Source organism: Carettochelys insculpta, chromosome 22 (assembly GCF_033958435.1).
Source record: "Carettochelys insculpta isolate YL-2023 chromosome 22, ASM3395843v1, whole genome shotgun sequence".
Lineage (NCBI taxonomy): Eukaryota > Metazoa > Chordata > Testudines > Carettochelyidae > Carettochelys > Carettochelys insculpta.
In genome coordinates, this window is record NC_134158.1 from 16,590,685 (window position 1) to 16,605,792 (window position 15,108).

The 15,108-nt window shown below is 40.1% G+C and overlaps 1 protein-coding gene across 1 annotated transcript in view; it reads left to right on the plus strand.

Moving 5' to 3' along the window:
• The window catches only part of LOC142025194 (scavenger receptor cysteine-rich domain-containing protein DMBT1-like), a 903,096-nt gene that overhangs the window by 324,298 nt on the left and 563,690 nt on the right, over nt 1-15,108 (plus strand). The gene's annotated exons all lie outside the window — the stretch shown is intronic.

The following is a 15,108-nucleotide window of genomic DNA, read 5'->3' on the forward strand; positions in this document are numbered from 1 at the left end:
AATGCTTACTGCTTAAGTTAACTAGAAAGGCACTTCATGTGAGAAAGGTAACATATCTATGCCACCTCTCAAGTGATCAGAGAGGGAGTGTCTCTCTCTCTCTCTGTCATACACATTCAAACAAAATTAGTTTTTCATAGAGCCTTTTTATTAGGGCTCTCGATCAGCCACTAATACATTTATTGCTAGTAATTTATTTGCTAACAGGCCCTGTGAGAGAAATGCAGCTGCCCACTCCCTCCCGTTTCACTGCATCTCTGCAGGTGTTAGACATGGTTTTTGTTCAACACCTCCTGAGCTCAGAGCTTTAGTAGAATCCTCTCTCATTTCTGCCCCTCTCAGCTGCCCTACCTACTTACAATATATCCCCATAACTAAGTCACACATGGAAGACTGCTTTCTGTAGAATCTGAATACCATCTCCATTCATCCTTTAGTCTCCCCTATGTCTATGTTTAAAAGCTACACAATTCTTTCGATGCTTTTAAACACAGTCTTGCCCCACTCAGGTTGCAATGGGACTGGATTCTCTTTAGAGTCCATCAATGCACAAGAACGCCCTGCAATGCACACTAGGCTCACGCTGCATTCCAGAGCTTCCCCATCAATGGAAAATGAAAGCGTAGAGCTGAGATGGAGGCCAGATCTCCCACAGAACAAAATGGAATCACACATGAGCTCCCACTACAGCGCTTCTCAACCCTCTTCATCCGTCTTTCTGTCAAACTAAAAACAGAGTTGTGGGGGGGGGGAATAGTCTTGATTCTGTTGTCATGTAAACCATGTTAGTCCCAATTTATATTTGTGTGAAAACAAAATCAAGCATGTTTTTAAGGAGTTATGTTTCTGTCTCAACTTTCAGAATATTTTATTTCCTTTTTCAAAAAAAAAATCAAACTCTTCCCCCTCCCCACCCCATCCCTTTTGCCAAATAAACCAGGAAAGGGATTACACGCACACAGACAGAATGCTAAAAAATAGGGGCTCGTTAGCTTTTAAGGTCATTTGGGTGCCTGGAACCCATAGATCTTATTTAACATCCCATCCAAAGACTGATACAGATATATGCACAGAAAGGTTGGCCATTCAAAGTTTTATGTATGTATGAACTGTGTGGAAAATACTGGACATATTTAATATCTCTTTTTAAAAAGAAAAGAGTTTATACAATAGTTTTGTGCCTGCTTCTGGCAAGCCCAATGCAGTACTGTGGTGTACACAGTCAAGTTTGTCTTGGCTGGTTTGCCAACACAACGTTATTAGTTCAAAAGCACAGTGTTAACACTCTCCTACACACATAAAGAGCCGTCTGAAAATTCTCCTAACAGAAACACCCTCAGCTTCATCTTTCATTATGTCTGTTGGTTAATTCCCTTTATTTCTGAGATTAATGTCTGAAATATGGTGGAACATAACCTATTTTGAGCAAATTCATTCTTACTGGACAATGGCAGTAATGTTTCTATGCCATGTAATTTTAGCCTTCAAAGAGTCTAATTTTAAATCTCAAGTTCAGTCCATTAATGGGTCTTGTTTCTACCAGATCAATGGGCCAACCTGCAACATCCGTCTGAATATCTCTGTAAACATGAATTTTATTTCTATTTTGAATAAAAAGTGATTTCTTACCTAAATAGCAGACTCCGAGGCAGCCATTACATGCTGTGCAGAGATTAGGGTTGAGCCTCACCTTTACCCTGTTCCGGATACCTTTTATGGCTATTGACCTGTGTTCTTTACTCTATTTACTCAATTTTAGATTGTCGTTTAGCAGGCTGCTCAGACAAGTCAGCGTATAGAAGAAATCATGTGACAAAGGAACAATGTTTCCCGCCCCTACTTCCTCCAAGGACTAATTGTAGTGTGTGGAAAACTGTTTAAAATATCACTTTCATTTTATAAAGAGTTACCTGCTCCTGATTGCATTCTCAGTGCCTCTGCAGAAAGATGTGTCATCAGGCTCATTTGACACACAAAAGAGAGCAAGGTGGAGTGACATCTGCCTCTAGTTTAGGGAGCAGCCTACTCTGTCCAGCACTCTGTTTTGTTTTTCTTGTTGGGTAGGGTTCTGCATTCTAAGCAGGAAGCAGTGTTAAATTACAACTTTTTAGCAATAATATTTTATGTTTTTAAGCCCTCTGTGTATATGTCATGAACATATAACTAATAACTGGTGATTGGTCATCTAGCCATTTACCCTAATTATGTTAATTAGCTCAGATGCACATGTCAGTACCAAAGGTCCCCACTGCACACTTGCTTCTTAAACCTGTACTGTACACCCAGATCCAAAGTTCTGAAGGCTTTGCAGGAGCATAGGTGGAAGATGATGCTTATAAAAGTTTGGCACCTTTGTACTCTAATTGTCCAGCCTGTTAGTTATTCATTAACCAAATACCGCAATAAAAGTGAAAACCATTTTCCAAAACAAAGAATCAGACAAAATAAAGAGTTTTCCTTGGGTCTGTTGCATGCCAGCAGATTCTATAAGGCCAGCAGGCAGGCTGAAATGCCAGACAAATGTGAGGCTGAATAATAGTGTTACTCTCTCTGCTTCATTTGAGATTAGCAAGGGCTGTCACCATGTATTTTCAGTAACATCTAGCTCCAAGTTTTCACTTCGGTTTGTCTAGTTTTTGTCAGAGGTGTTCAGAGATGTCGTGGGCGTGTTTGACCCACTGTTGTCTTTGCCTGCCTTTGCAGAATTATGGATGGTCACTGACAAGGGGAGGTCTCAGTGTCTGTTGCTTGGGATTATAATGCACTATAAATAATACATTAGTGCCTTATCTTATGATTATGTGCATCATAGTGGTCCTGCCTGTTAACAAAACAAGTTGTCTTTTTTGATCAAAGCAAAATTAAAACAACAAAAGGCTTGTCTTGACCAAATCAGTAATCTGATGAAAAATGTTATATTGGAAAAAAATCCTTATTTATTCTTATGTTCTTGAGTTGGTTTCTGCCCCGTTATTTCCTGCAGGCACCAGCAGTACCTCAGTGGAACCAATGTTATCTGTACGCCAGTAGGCTTTACTGTGAGAAGGCGCTCCCTCTGTACAGATAACAGCATTACAGTGATAGATCGCCCTCCTATTTGCAACTGCTCTGTGTTCTGACAGGTTGCCCTTACATTTGGGGAAAAGTTAATATTTTTTTATTTGAACTGCTCTGGAACTAACAGAAATGTGAGGGCGTTCAGAGACTAAACTCTTAATATGCAACAGAGAGCCTGGAAATACAGAATGCTTTTGAATCTTTCAGGATCCTTTTTGCTAGTCTCAGAGTCTGGAGTTCCTGGGACAGGCGCTCAGGGTCTGTAGGTCTGGGCCAGCCAGCTATACACACTGATCTGGGGCTTGAGACCTGTGTTCCCCATAAGTTCAGCATTTGGGCAGCTCCCTGGGAGTGATTCAAATGCTGCCCAGCCGCTGAGCAGAACACCCACAGCTGACAGCTGTATGTTTTTACTGATGGTGCACATTTGCACAGGTGTCAGTGCACATAATTTATTCTGCACATGGATGTTAAAAAAATAGAGCTCAGCTGGAAGTGCAGCCCTTGCAAGCTCTAGAAGCTGCAGGGTGGAATGGAGTTATCTGGAAATCCTGGGTTTTGGCAGTGAAAGTCTGGAAGATAATAGTACAAACATGCATGTAAAGTGTGAGGAAAGAGAATTTGTAAAAAGTTTGTGAATGTCCTAGTGTAAACATGTATTCCAGTGAGAAAACTGAAGCAGTTGGTTAGTTCATGATGGAAAGTTTTGCCCAGCATCAAACAGGAACTCTGTGGTAGACTTCAGCTCTCTTGGACAGCAATCTCCACTACGTTACACCTGAGGGAGCAGGTCTTTGCCCACAAAAGCTTATGCACCAAAATATGTTAGTCTACAAGGTGGCACAGGACTTCTTGTTGTTTGAGGATGCAGACTGACATGGTTACCCCTCTGATCCCTAGGGATGGCACTACTGGGTGCAACCTATGATAGAACTGGGTCCTGGAGCCAGGAATGGGGATGGATGGCACAACTACACATGCAGTATGCAGCTGCCTAGCCCATCACATTGTTACATTTCTAGTGCTATGATCATCTTTCAAACATGGAATGTTCATCAATAAACATTCCATAGGAGTTTGATCCATTTACTCTTTTTTACGATATTTCAAATGTATGCTTTCTTTCACTTATGGTTCCACACACACACCTACCCATCCTATGTTCTGATTCCTATTTGTCTGATACTCTAATGTTATCGTGTCCTATTGATTATCCCCATAGAACCAAATTACTGCAACTCTCCATTATATCAATAGCCTCATTTAATGCCAGGTTCTCAAATTAACATATTAATATTAAGACTTACAGCATTCATATGCAAGTATTTACAAAATTTGTCGGTATTTAGTTATCTTTGTTCTTCTGATGTAATTGAATACAACTCTTTTTCATTCATCAGTTTTCCCTCATTTCCTGTCTTTTATTTTATCAGCTTCCATTCTCTCCTTTTCTCTGGAATACGGAGTATCACTTTTCATAAACCATCTCCGAATGGGTATTCTTTCTTAATTTTTTACCTGAAGGCTTTTCCATAACCTGTAGTTTAAAAAACTCATCTACCATTTTTTAACCTTTATGTCCCAGGAATCTCATTATACTTTTCTAAGTGGAACTTGTCCTTCCTGATTAGGATGCTCCTTTCTCCAAGGTGTCCCAATTCGTGATAAACATAAATCCTTCCTTGCAATACTGTTGTTTCATCCACATGTTGAGAATATGCAGTTCAACCTAACTGGGCATGCACAAGGAAATTGCAATATTTCACAAATATGTTCAGTCTTATCATTAAGTACAACAGCTTTTGGTGGTTGTTGATGTTTGAATCTGGTGTGTGGGCTGTTCATAATGGCTTGATTAGCCAAATGGTTATCCAGAATACGTCTATCAACTGTACTGCTGCTTCTTTCATTTTAGGGGAGTAAAAGAGTCATTTCACCAACCTTGCAACAGAGCCCTAGTTGTGTGTGTCTGTGTGCGAGTGCATGGACGCGCGCTGTTGGCAGAGGGCTTCAGAATATTTTTGCACTTCAACTACTGCACTTCATCTGTCAACACTGGTCGTCTTACCAGTCAGCATAGAGGGAGAGGACAACTTGTGACCAAAGCATCTGGGAATGAACATCTGGTGATTGGTGTTGTAAATATGATTCCAACTCTTAGGGGGAGTTGGAAATCTAGAGAGTTCAGGACTCATCAGCTTTGAGTGTTTGATACCTGGGGGTGTAGGGAGGCTCTGATGTCTGCAAGGATGAGTATGTGTCTGATGAAGGGGGTGGTACATTGGAGACAACTCAACTTTCCAGTCTTTGGCTGAAACTAGGAATCGCCATATGTCTGAGGCCATATGTAGGTCCAGAGACTTTCTGGGAGAATCCCATGTGGACCAAGCTATCATGTATTATGGTGCTATTTGTATTGTGTAAGGGAACCTACCTCTCCCTGAAGACAATGAAGATGGGTCATTCCCCTTTTCTGAAGTGTAGTAGCTGTGTGAGTGCCTCATGGGTTGACAGTGATTCCATTTGGAAGGCCATACAGCACCATGACTCTCTTACACTTTGTCCTGAAGATAATAGGGGCCAGGCGGGTTTGTCTTTTCAGCTGCGTTGCCGTTATCGACCACTGATGGAGGCGTGTAGCGTGCATGTAGTCACTCAACAAAGTGAAAAGCACACTGCATATAGTGTGTGGGGTGTTGCTCCATGTGTCAGAAAAAGGCTCTGGCAGCTGCAAGAGGTTTCAGCCTATGAGAAAAAGCTCTTGGGTGGAGGAGCAGGAGGCATCCTTCACTCCTGTCTTGTCCCTGCTTAGAGCTTCTTCCTGACACCATTTTCGGATTATTTCCCTGTGGTGGTGAAGTGCTCCAGCAGCCCTTCCCTGCTAACAGTAGAAGTTGTAGACAAAATGGCATGGCTTGGGCAAATAGAGAATTGGGTAGGCTGGGCTTTGGGTCTCAGCTCATCAGGGTAATCCACTGGGAGGGGTGCACAAGATGCTTTGTTTACCTCAGCATCTGCAGGTACAGCTCCTCATATCTCCTGGCCGATAGCAGCTGTGAGAATTGGTGGCCAGGCTCACATCACTTCCCTTAGCTCCTGTTGGCCAGGAACGATGAATATGGCCACTGGGAACTGTGAGAGGCCATTTCTGTAGCTGCTCAGCTAAACAAAGCATCTCACAGCCCACCAGTGGTTTATTCTGTTGAGCAGCTACCAAAAGTTTGAAAATCATGGTGAATGGTATGTATGCTGAGATATACCCTCACCCTTTTGGGTGTAACTTCACTCCATGTGCTAAAGCTGTGCCCCACTAGCTACAGTACTATTTATATCTGTCTTAGGGAGACTCTGTATGTTCACTATCTGCTGTGGAAAGAAGGGTGTGAGGTAGTCACATCCATAGGGGGATTATCTGTATCAGAAGGGGAAAAGGATGACTTACCTATCTCCCCTGTACCATATGTACCTGCCAAGTATGAAGGTGGTTCCTGGATGCTGCTGCTGATAATCGAAATCCTGTGATCCCAGATGATGCCGGTGCAGGGGGAGGGAGTGGGAGAAGTACAGAAATGCTGAATATAGACTCAGATTATAGTTATTAATCACCCATCAGTCTGGTTTATTTATTGTAAACAAAAGTGTTGAAATTAAATGAGTAATGAGCTTGGTATTGTTTCATTTCCAAGACCAATGGCAACCAACAACGGTGTGATAACGTGCTGGGTTTTCCTCAATAAAATCCTCAAACTCTGTCAGAAAAATCCTATACTTGAAAAAACTACACCGATATCAGTATTTGAGAAGAGGCTGAATATTTATCTTATAGAAAACATATAGCTAAGATAGCACCACAAACAATGAACAGCTCAATTTTTATTTTGCTGTTAATCAAAAATGTTGACCAAAGATTAACACAGGAAAAGTCAATTTATTACCAACTCCTCTGTAAGACAGCAATGCGTCTGGTAAAACTCTCAAATTAATGTGCATTCTCTGCCTGTACATATACCTGATTTGAAGATTGGCTATACAATTCAACACAGAAAGATTGCTATACTTTTTTTTTTAACTCTTAGCTGTTAATATGCATTATCCAGCTAAAGTAATAGAAAAAGAAATCCCAGTTAATATGGTTTTTTATGAATGCTCAGTTTTATCAGTTCCAGTGTGGTACTACCCATTATACAGGGAGTTACCCCTGCAGCATTAGCAATGTATGTAGTTATAATTTTACAGGCCAGGTGTGCCCCTTTATATTTCTTCTGGCTGCAAAGCATTCTGTTAATTTAATTCACAGTGCTATGATGCATGGGGAGCTTTGGGATTAGTTTGGCCAGCTCAACTGAACATCACTGACATTTTCCATTTCTTCCTCTTCTTTAATTGAACAAATTTTCATTTTTGCTCCTTTGTGCGAATTTTTAAAGAATGGATAAACCTCTCCTGAGAATGAACAATTGTTAAATGTGAACAATACAGACATGTCAGTTACATTGAAAAACATCAGCTGCCCACCTCGATAATCAAGGTAAACTCCAATTTTCTGGGGCTTTTTCTGTACCATTACCCGAGTCCATGGATCTGTTTTTGCCCAATAATCTTTCCCACTCAGACCCAGAACCCAGAATCCATTGTTAGGGGTCAGCAGAAGTTTTCCTTTTCTCTGTATGGATTTTCTGGCTGCTCCCAGGTCCCAGTCAGTGCTGCTCCCAGCATCCACCTCCCAGTAGTGCTTTCCAGAGGAGAACCCTTCAGAGCCCAACACACAGACAGTCGAATCAAACCTCTCTGGACTCAGCCGAACATTTCCAGGTTGGGCTTCATAAGTAAATCTCTTCTTATCCTCAGCAATGGAGAGGTTAGGGTGGGCCGTGTCTGCATCAAGAAAAATGTTATCTGCAAAGAGAGGTTGGGTTTTCATAAGCAGCAGTGTAATGCCAGTTTGAGCTCTCACCTAGGTAGGGGTTTTAGCTATCTAAAGCCTGCATAACAACATTTTACATTTTAATGAAATATTTGAGATATAGGTTACAGCTTCCTAGTCCGGTATGGACCTAATGGGTCCCAAATGAGAATTTGCTGGACAAGGGGAGGCCTGCCAACAGGTAGCCACAGGTTTCTGCAGTCTGCCGCAGTCCCAGCCCGGGCTCCCTGGGACTGTCACAGGGCTCCAGCCCTGGCCCCACTCTGCTGCAGGGCTGCCAGGGGCTCTGTCTCAGTGTAGCTGGGGGGACTCCAGCTCTGGTTCTGGCCCCACAGGGTAGGCAGGGAGCTCTGGCTCTAACCCGGCTCTAGCCCCACATTCTTTTAAACCTGCTGCCCATTAATTTCATTTGGTGTCCTCTAGTTCTCTGTTTATTCCCTAGCAGTGTGTCACCTAATCATTCTCACTCCTTGCCAGGACTGACGGACAAGGTGCTCCCATGCGAAGCCAGCCTTGTAGCCTGGTCCATTAGATGTGCTCCAATGAGCAGATGACACCCTTAAATATACTTAATATGTAGCCCTTGCTTAAATATGTTGCTGGGCTGGGGGATTGGTAAAGATTCTAGTCTCCAAAGAGACAGATTGTTCAGAACATAATTATTTAACTTATTTTGGATCAAAGTAGTTCCCGATTGTTTTCATCATTGTACTGTAAATGTTATAATGATTATATTAGCAATGAATATAATGTTGTTCTAGAAGCTAGCAATGGGGATTGAGAATTTGGACTCTCAAATTCTATTTCCCTCTGTGATATTGACTATTTGAGTGAGCTTCTTCAAATATTTTGAGCATTCTCTGTAAATCGTGCACATTTCTAATCTCAGTGAAGAACAGGTTGGGCTGGAGTAATATTTCGAGAGAGCTGTGACAGCATCAGAAGGAAATTGTATTAAAATATAAACTGTCACTGTCATCGCTTGCGCTGTGCCATTAAATGCCATGATTACAACTGTCTTTCATCATGTCCATGATGATAATTTGGAAGGCAGAGGTGGGGATTGAGAATTAGGAGAACCCACATGTTTGACACACAGTCACTGAATTAGCTTGCTCAGTTCTTTTACCTTGCTTCAAATCCTGAAGCCCTGATTTAGAATTTCCTCAGTCCTCGTTCAGATCTCTCAGTGAAGGCTGATTCTGATCTCACATTGTGCAATTAAGGACTGACTTCATATAAACCGTTGAAGTTACATTGGTGTGAAATTAATATAAAGTCAGAATCAGGTCTTGATATAAATGAAAGTTTTGCATAAGTGACAACTGTCTACAAACCAAATGGGGAACTCACGATTTGATTTCAGCATGACAATATTTTATTATGAGATTAAGTCATTTATTGCATTATCACAATGATTTCTTAACGCTGAGGAAATGTATAATTTGTTACCTGCTTCCTTCCGTGCCTTTGTCCATTCTGAAATCAGAGTGAGAAACAACAGTCATTGAATTAAAAGAAACCATAGAAAAGTTTTGCTTTGATCTCAAAATATGACATTAAAATCCATGCAAAAATGCAAACCCAGACAGACGTAATACACTGTCTCTACATGTGCACTTTGCTGAACATCTATAATTAGAAGCTTGAGTAGAAGTCTGTCTTGTTCTTCCTAGCAATTGGTTAGGTTTTACTTGCCCCTCAAGCCAAAGACTCACCTCTTATTGTAATCCACGATCAACCCATGTCCAATTGACTCAATTTGTTCTGAAGCACAGGCATGGGCGAACAAGAAATGTGAGATCCGAACAGCCCTGTTTCAAAAGTCCATTAAATTGACCAAGACTGCTGTGGTAAAGGGCATTAATGCAATGACTAAGCAGCTACACATGAGAAGCTCAAAGCCCAAATTTAGCTTCATGGAACATCCTCTGTACATGGAAATCTAACATTTTGTGTTCCCTACAAATTGTTTTCCGACATGGCTCTTCATTTTAGACCAGGACCTGCTTCACTGCCAGTGAAACCAAACTTGACTCATCCATTTTCTCCAAGGAACTATAGTGACATCCACAACTGACAAGTCATTTGATATCAGTCTAACTAAAACTAAAGTCGATAATGAAAGTAATCTTACCTTTCTCTTTCTCAAGCCTGTCTGAAAAACAAAACCCAAAAAAATATATTTCAAAATATTGGAACAATTTGGTGGTGAGCTTTAATATCTCCAATTGAAAGAATGGACAAATTCCTTATTCTGGTTTTTTTTTATTTTTATTTTTAGTATGTGTCAGAGAGACAGAGACCCATTCAAATAAAAGGCAATTTCATTTTTAGAACAGTTCGATAAATAAATCCATGGTATCAGGACTCAACCTTTATTCATGTCAGAAAGTCTGTTCACAATCCCTATCCAAATTACTCAATTTCTCCAAAAGCACATATATGGTCAAACAACAAATGTGAGACTCAGAGCAGCCCTGATTTAAAATTAAATTAAAATTGACCAAGGCTGCTGTTCGGAATGTCATTAATACGGATACTTAGCAGTTACACATGAGAAGCTCAAAGCCCAAATTTAGCTTCATGGAACATCCTCTGTACATGGAAATCTAACATTTTGTGTTCCCTACAAATTGTTTTCCCGGCATGGTTCTTCATTTTAGACCAGGACCTGCTTCACTGCCAGTGAAACCAAACTTGACTCATCCATTTTCTCCAAGGAACTATAGTGACATCCACAACTGACAAGTCATTTGATATCAGTCTAACTAAAACTAAAGTCGATAATGAAAGTAATCTTACCTTTCTCTTGCTCAAGCCTGTCTGAAAAACAAAAACCAAGAAATATATTTCAAAATAATGGAACTTTTTTTTGTGAATTTTAGCATCTCCATTTGAAGTAATGGACAAATTCCATATTCTGATCTTTTTCTTTCATTAGTGTGTGTGTGAGAGACAGAAGGAGAGAGAGACAGACCCATTCATATAAAAGGCAATTTCTTTTTCGAACAGTTAGATAAATGCCTCCACGGAATCAGGACACAACTGTTGTCCATGCCAGAAAGTCTGTGCACAACCCATGTCCAATTGACTCCATTTGTTCTGAAGCACAGGCATGGGCGAACAACAAATGTGAGACTCAGAACAGCCCTGTTTCAAAAGTCCATTAAATTGACCAAGACTGCTGTTCTAAAGGGCATTAATGCAATGACTAAGCAGCTACACATGAGAAGCTCAAAGCCCAAATTTAGCTTCATGGAATATCCTCTGTACATGGAAATCTAACATTTTGTGTTCCCTACAAATTGTTTTCCGACATGGTTCTTCATTTTAGACCAGGACCTGCTTCACTGCCAGTGAAACCAAACTTGACTCATCCATTTTCTCCAAGGAACTATAGTGACATCCACAATTGACAAGTCATTTGATATCAGTCTAACTAAAGCTAAAGTCGATAATGAAAGTAATCTTACCTTTCTCTTTCTCAAGCCTGTCTGAAAAACAAAACCCAAAAAAATATATTTCAAAATATTGGAACAATTTGGTGGTGAGCTTTAATATCTCCAATTGAAAGAATGGACAAATTCCTTATTCTGGTTTTTTTTTATTTTTATTTTTAGTATGTGTCAGAGACACAGAGACCCATTCAAATAAAAGGCAATTTCATTTTTAGAACAGTTCGATAAATAAATCCATGGTATCAGGACTCAACCTTTATTCATGTCAGAAAGTCTGTTCACAATCCCTATCCAAATTACTCAATTTCTCCAAAAGCACATATATGGTCAAACAACAAATGTGAGACTCAGAGCAGCCCTGATTTAAAATTAAATTAAAATTGACCAAGGCTGCTGTTCGGAATGTCATTAATACGGATACTTAGCAGTTACACATGAGAAGCTCAAAGCCCAAATTTAGCTTCATGGAACATCCTCTGTACATGGAAATCTAACATTTTGTGTTCCCTACAAATTGTTTTCCCGGCATGGTTCTTCATTTTAGACCAGGACCTGCTTCACTGCCAGTGAAACCAAACTTGACTCATCCATTTTCTCCAAGGAACTATAGTGACATCCACAATTGACAAGTCATTTGATATCAGTCTAACTAAAACTAAAGTCGATAATGAAAGTAATCTTACCTTTCTCTTGCTCAAGCCTGTCTGAAAAACAAAAACCAAGAAATATATTTCAAAATAATGGAACTTTTTTTTGTGAATTTTAGCATCTCCATTTGAAGTAATGGACAAATTCCATATTCTGATCTTTTTCTTTCATTAGTGTGTGTGTGAGAGACAGAAGGAGAGAGAGACAGACCCATTCATATAAAAGGCAATTTCTTTTTCGAACAGTTAGATAAATGCCTCCACGGAATCAGGACACAACTGTTGTCCATGCCAGAAAGTCTGTGCACAACCCATGTCCAATTGACTCCATTTGTTCTGAAGCTCAGGCATGGGCGAACAACAAATGTGAGACTCAGAACAGCCCTGTTTCAAAAGTCCATTAAATTGACCAAGACTGCTGTTCTAAAGGGCATTAATGCAATGACTAAGCAGCTACACATGAGAAGCTCAAAGCCCAAATTTAGCTTCGTGGAACATCCTCTGTGCATGGAAATCTAACATTTTGTGTTCCCTACAAATTCTTTTCCGACATGGCTCTTCATTTTAGACCAGGACCTGCTTCACTGCCAGTGAAACTGTTCACAAACCAAACCTGACTCAGCCATTTTCTCCAAGGAACTATAGTGACATCCACAATCAACAAGTCATCTGATCTCAGTCTGATCAAAACTAAGTCCTTAGTGAAAGTAAACCTACCGTTCTCTTTTTCAAGCCTGTCTGAAAAACAAGGACAGCAAATATATATTTCAAAATCCTGGAACACTTTGGTTGTGAGCTTTAATATCTCCAGTTGAAAGAATGGACAAATACCTTATTCTGATCTTTTTGCTTTGTTTGTAATGTGTGTGTCAAGGATAAAGAGAAAGACAGACCCATTCAAATAAAGGGCAGTGTCTTTTTAGAACAGTTAGATAAATACATCCATGATATCACAACACAACATATATCCATGTTAGAAAAACTGTTCACAATCCATGTCCAACTTACTCAATTTCTCCTGAAGAACACCTGTGTGAAAAGAACAAATGTGAGACTCAGAGCAGCCCTGTTCCAAAATTCCATTAAAATAGACGAAGGCTGCTGTTCTATGGAGCATTAATACAGTTACTAAGCAGTAACCCACGAGAAGCTCAAAACCCAAATTTCACTTGATGGAACATCCTCTGTACATGGAAATCTAACATTTTGTGTTCCCTACAAATTCTTTTCTGACATGGTTCCTCATTTTAGACCAGGACCTTGCCAGTGAAACCAAGCTTGACTCATTCATTTTCTCCAAGGAACTATATTGACATCCACAATCGAGAAGTCAAACTAAAACTGAAGTGAATAATAAAGGTAATCTTACCTTTCTCTTTCTCAAGCCTGTCTGAAAAACAAAAAACAAGAAATATATTTCAAAATAATGGATCTTTTTTTGTGAATTTTAGCATCTCCATTTGAAGTAATGGACAAATTCCATATTTTTATCTTTTTCTTTCATTAGTGTGTGTGTGAGAGACAAATTCTACAAGTGGTGGAATTAGTCATGGGCGGATCAGAAAAACTCCTTTCGGTCATACTTCAAACCGGCGCCGGTCCTGTCCACCTGATCAGCGCTTACGCTCCAACCCCGTATACCGCACCAGAAGTAAAAGACAAGTTCTATGACGTGCTTAGTGCTGCCATAGAGCAAATACCTGCTCACGAACAGCTGTGCATTTTGGGTGACTTTAATATGATAGTTGGAGCCGATCATGACTCAGCCAACAGACTGATACCTGGGGTCTTGGACGACACATGTGGATCCTAGGTGCTACTGTAACTAACCTGATAAATACTGTACACAACCTAGAGAGTGCAATGACTAGGATTCTTGATGCTACTATAATTCATCTAGCGCATATTTTATAGCTTCATGCACAACGGAGTCTGGGTGGAGACTCTTGGGGTTATGGTAATAATAATAATAATGTGTGTCCACTGCTTTTTATATTAAGCAAAAAAGGCTGATGCTCAAAGGACAATATTTCACAGTCCCAAAACAGTGGGGATCAGAGGAAGATTCCCTTCCATACACACAAAAAAACACAGGGGATCACGCTGTGAAATTTAAAGGCAGGTACAATACAAGTAAGGGAGGGGTACTGTTATTCCCACAACCCCCTCAACCAGCCATGTCATCATGGCCAGGTGCATAAATGGGTTCTCAAAAGGACTAATATGTTAATGGAAGGTAGGCCCCTCAGTGGATGTTAGCCAATAAGGTTGGGGATGCAACCTCATGATCCTGGTGACCCTAAATCTCTGAATGCCAGAAGCCAGGAGGAGAAAGTTCACACGGATTTCCCCAGAATTGTCTGCTCTGTACACTCCCCACTGATGTCCTGGTATTGGAAAAAGGATGGTGGTCAAAATGGACACTTTTTGGCAGATACTATGTTCTTGAAATCAAATCTCACAGTCCAGTATTTGACCACATTTATTGGATTCAGGGTGCCAAAGAATGGCTCACCTGACGACTCTCCTCTTTTAATTTACAACAAGTAATGGAATAGACAGGCTTTCTTACCATTTTTTTCTTGTATTTCTTGAATTTCTGCAAAACAGTAGTTAAAATTAGTGCAATGAACAAGAGGGAATATGAACTGAGAGAGTGAACTAAGTGCTGGAGATCTCTGGAGAACTTTGAGTCCATTTATAGAGATTTCTGCTAAAACACATGCATGGCAGGAATCTTGCTAAATTATCGGTATTTACTAGCTATTTTTGACCCAGTCTATGGACCATTTATTTCAAATAGTTCTGTGAAAAACACATGAAGTTGAGTTATCTGTCATTACTTTTATTATTTGTAGCATATCTACAGAATGATTCTCCCATTAGAAGCATGCAATATAACTTAACACTTTCCTGTACATATGATTTTTTGCTACTCAAGGATTTTTAGAGAAATATTTAGCAGCTTAGATGCTCATTATTCTTTATATGCTTGTATGTTTCCTTAACCTTTATATAC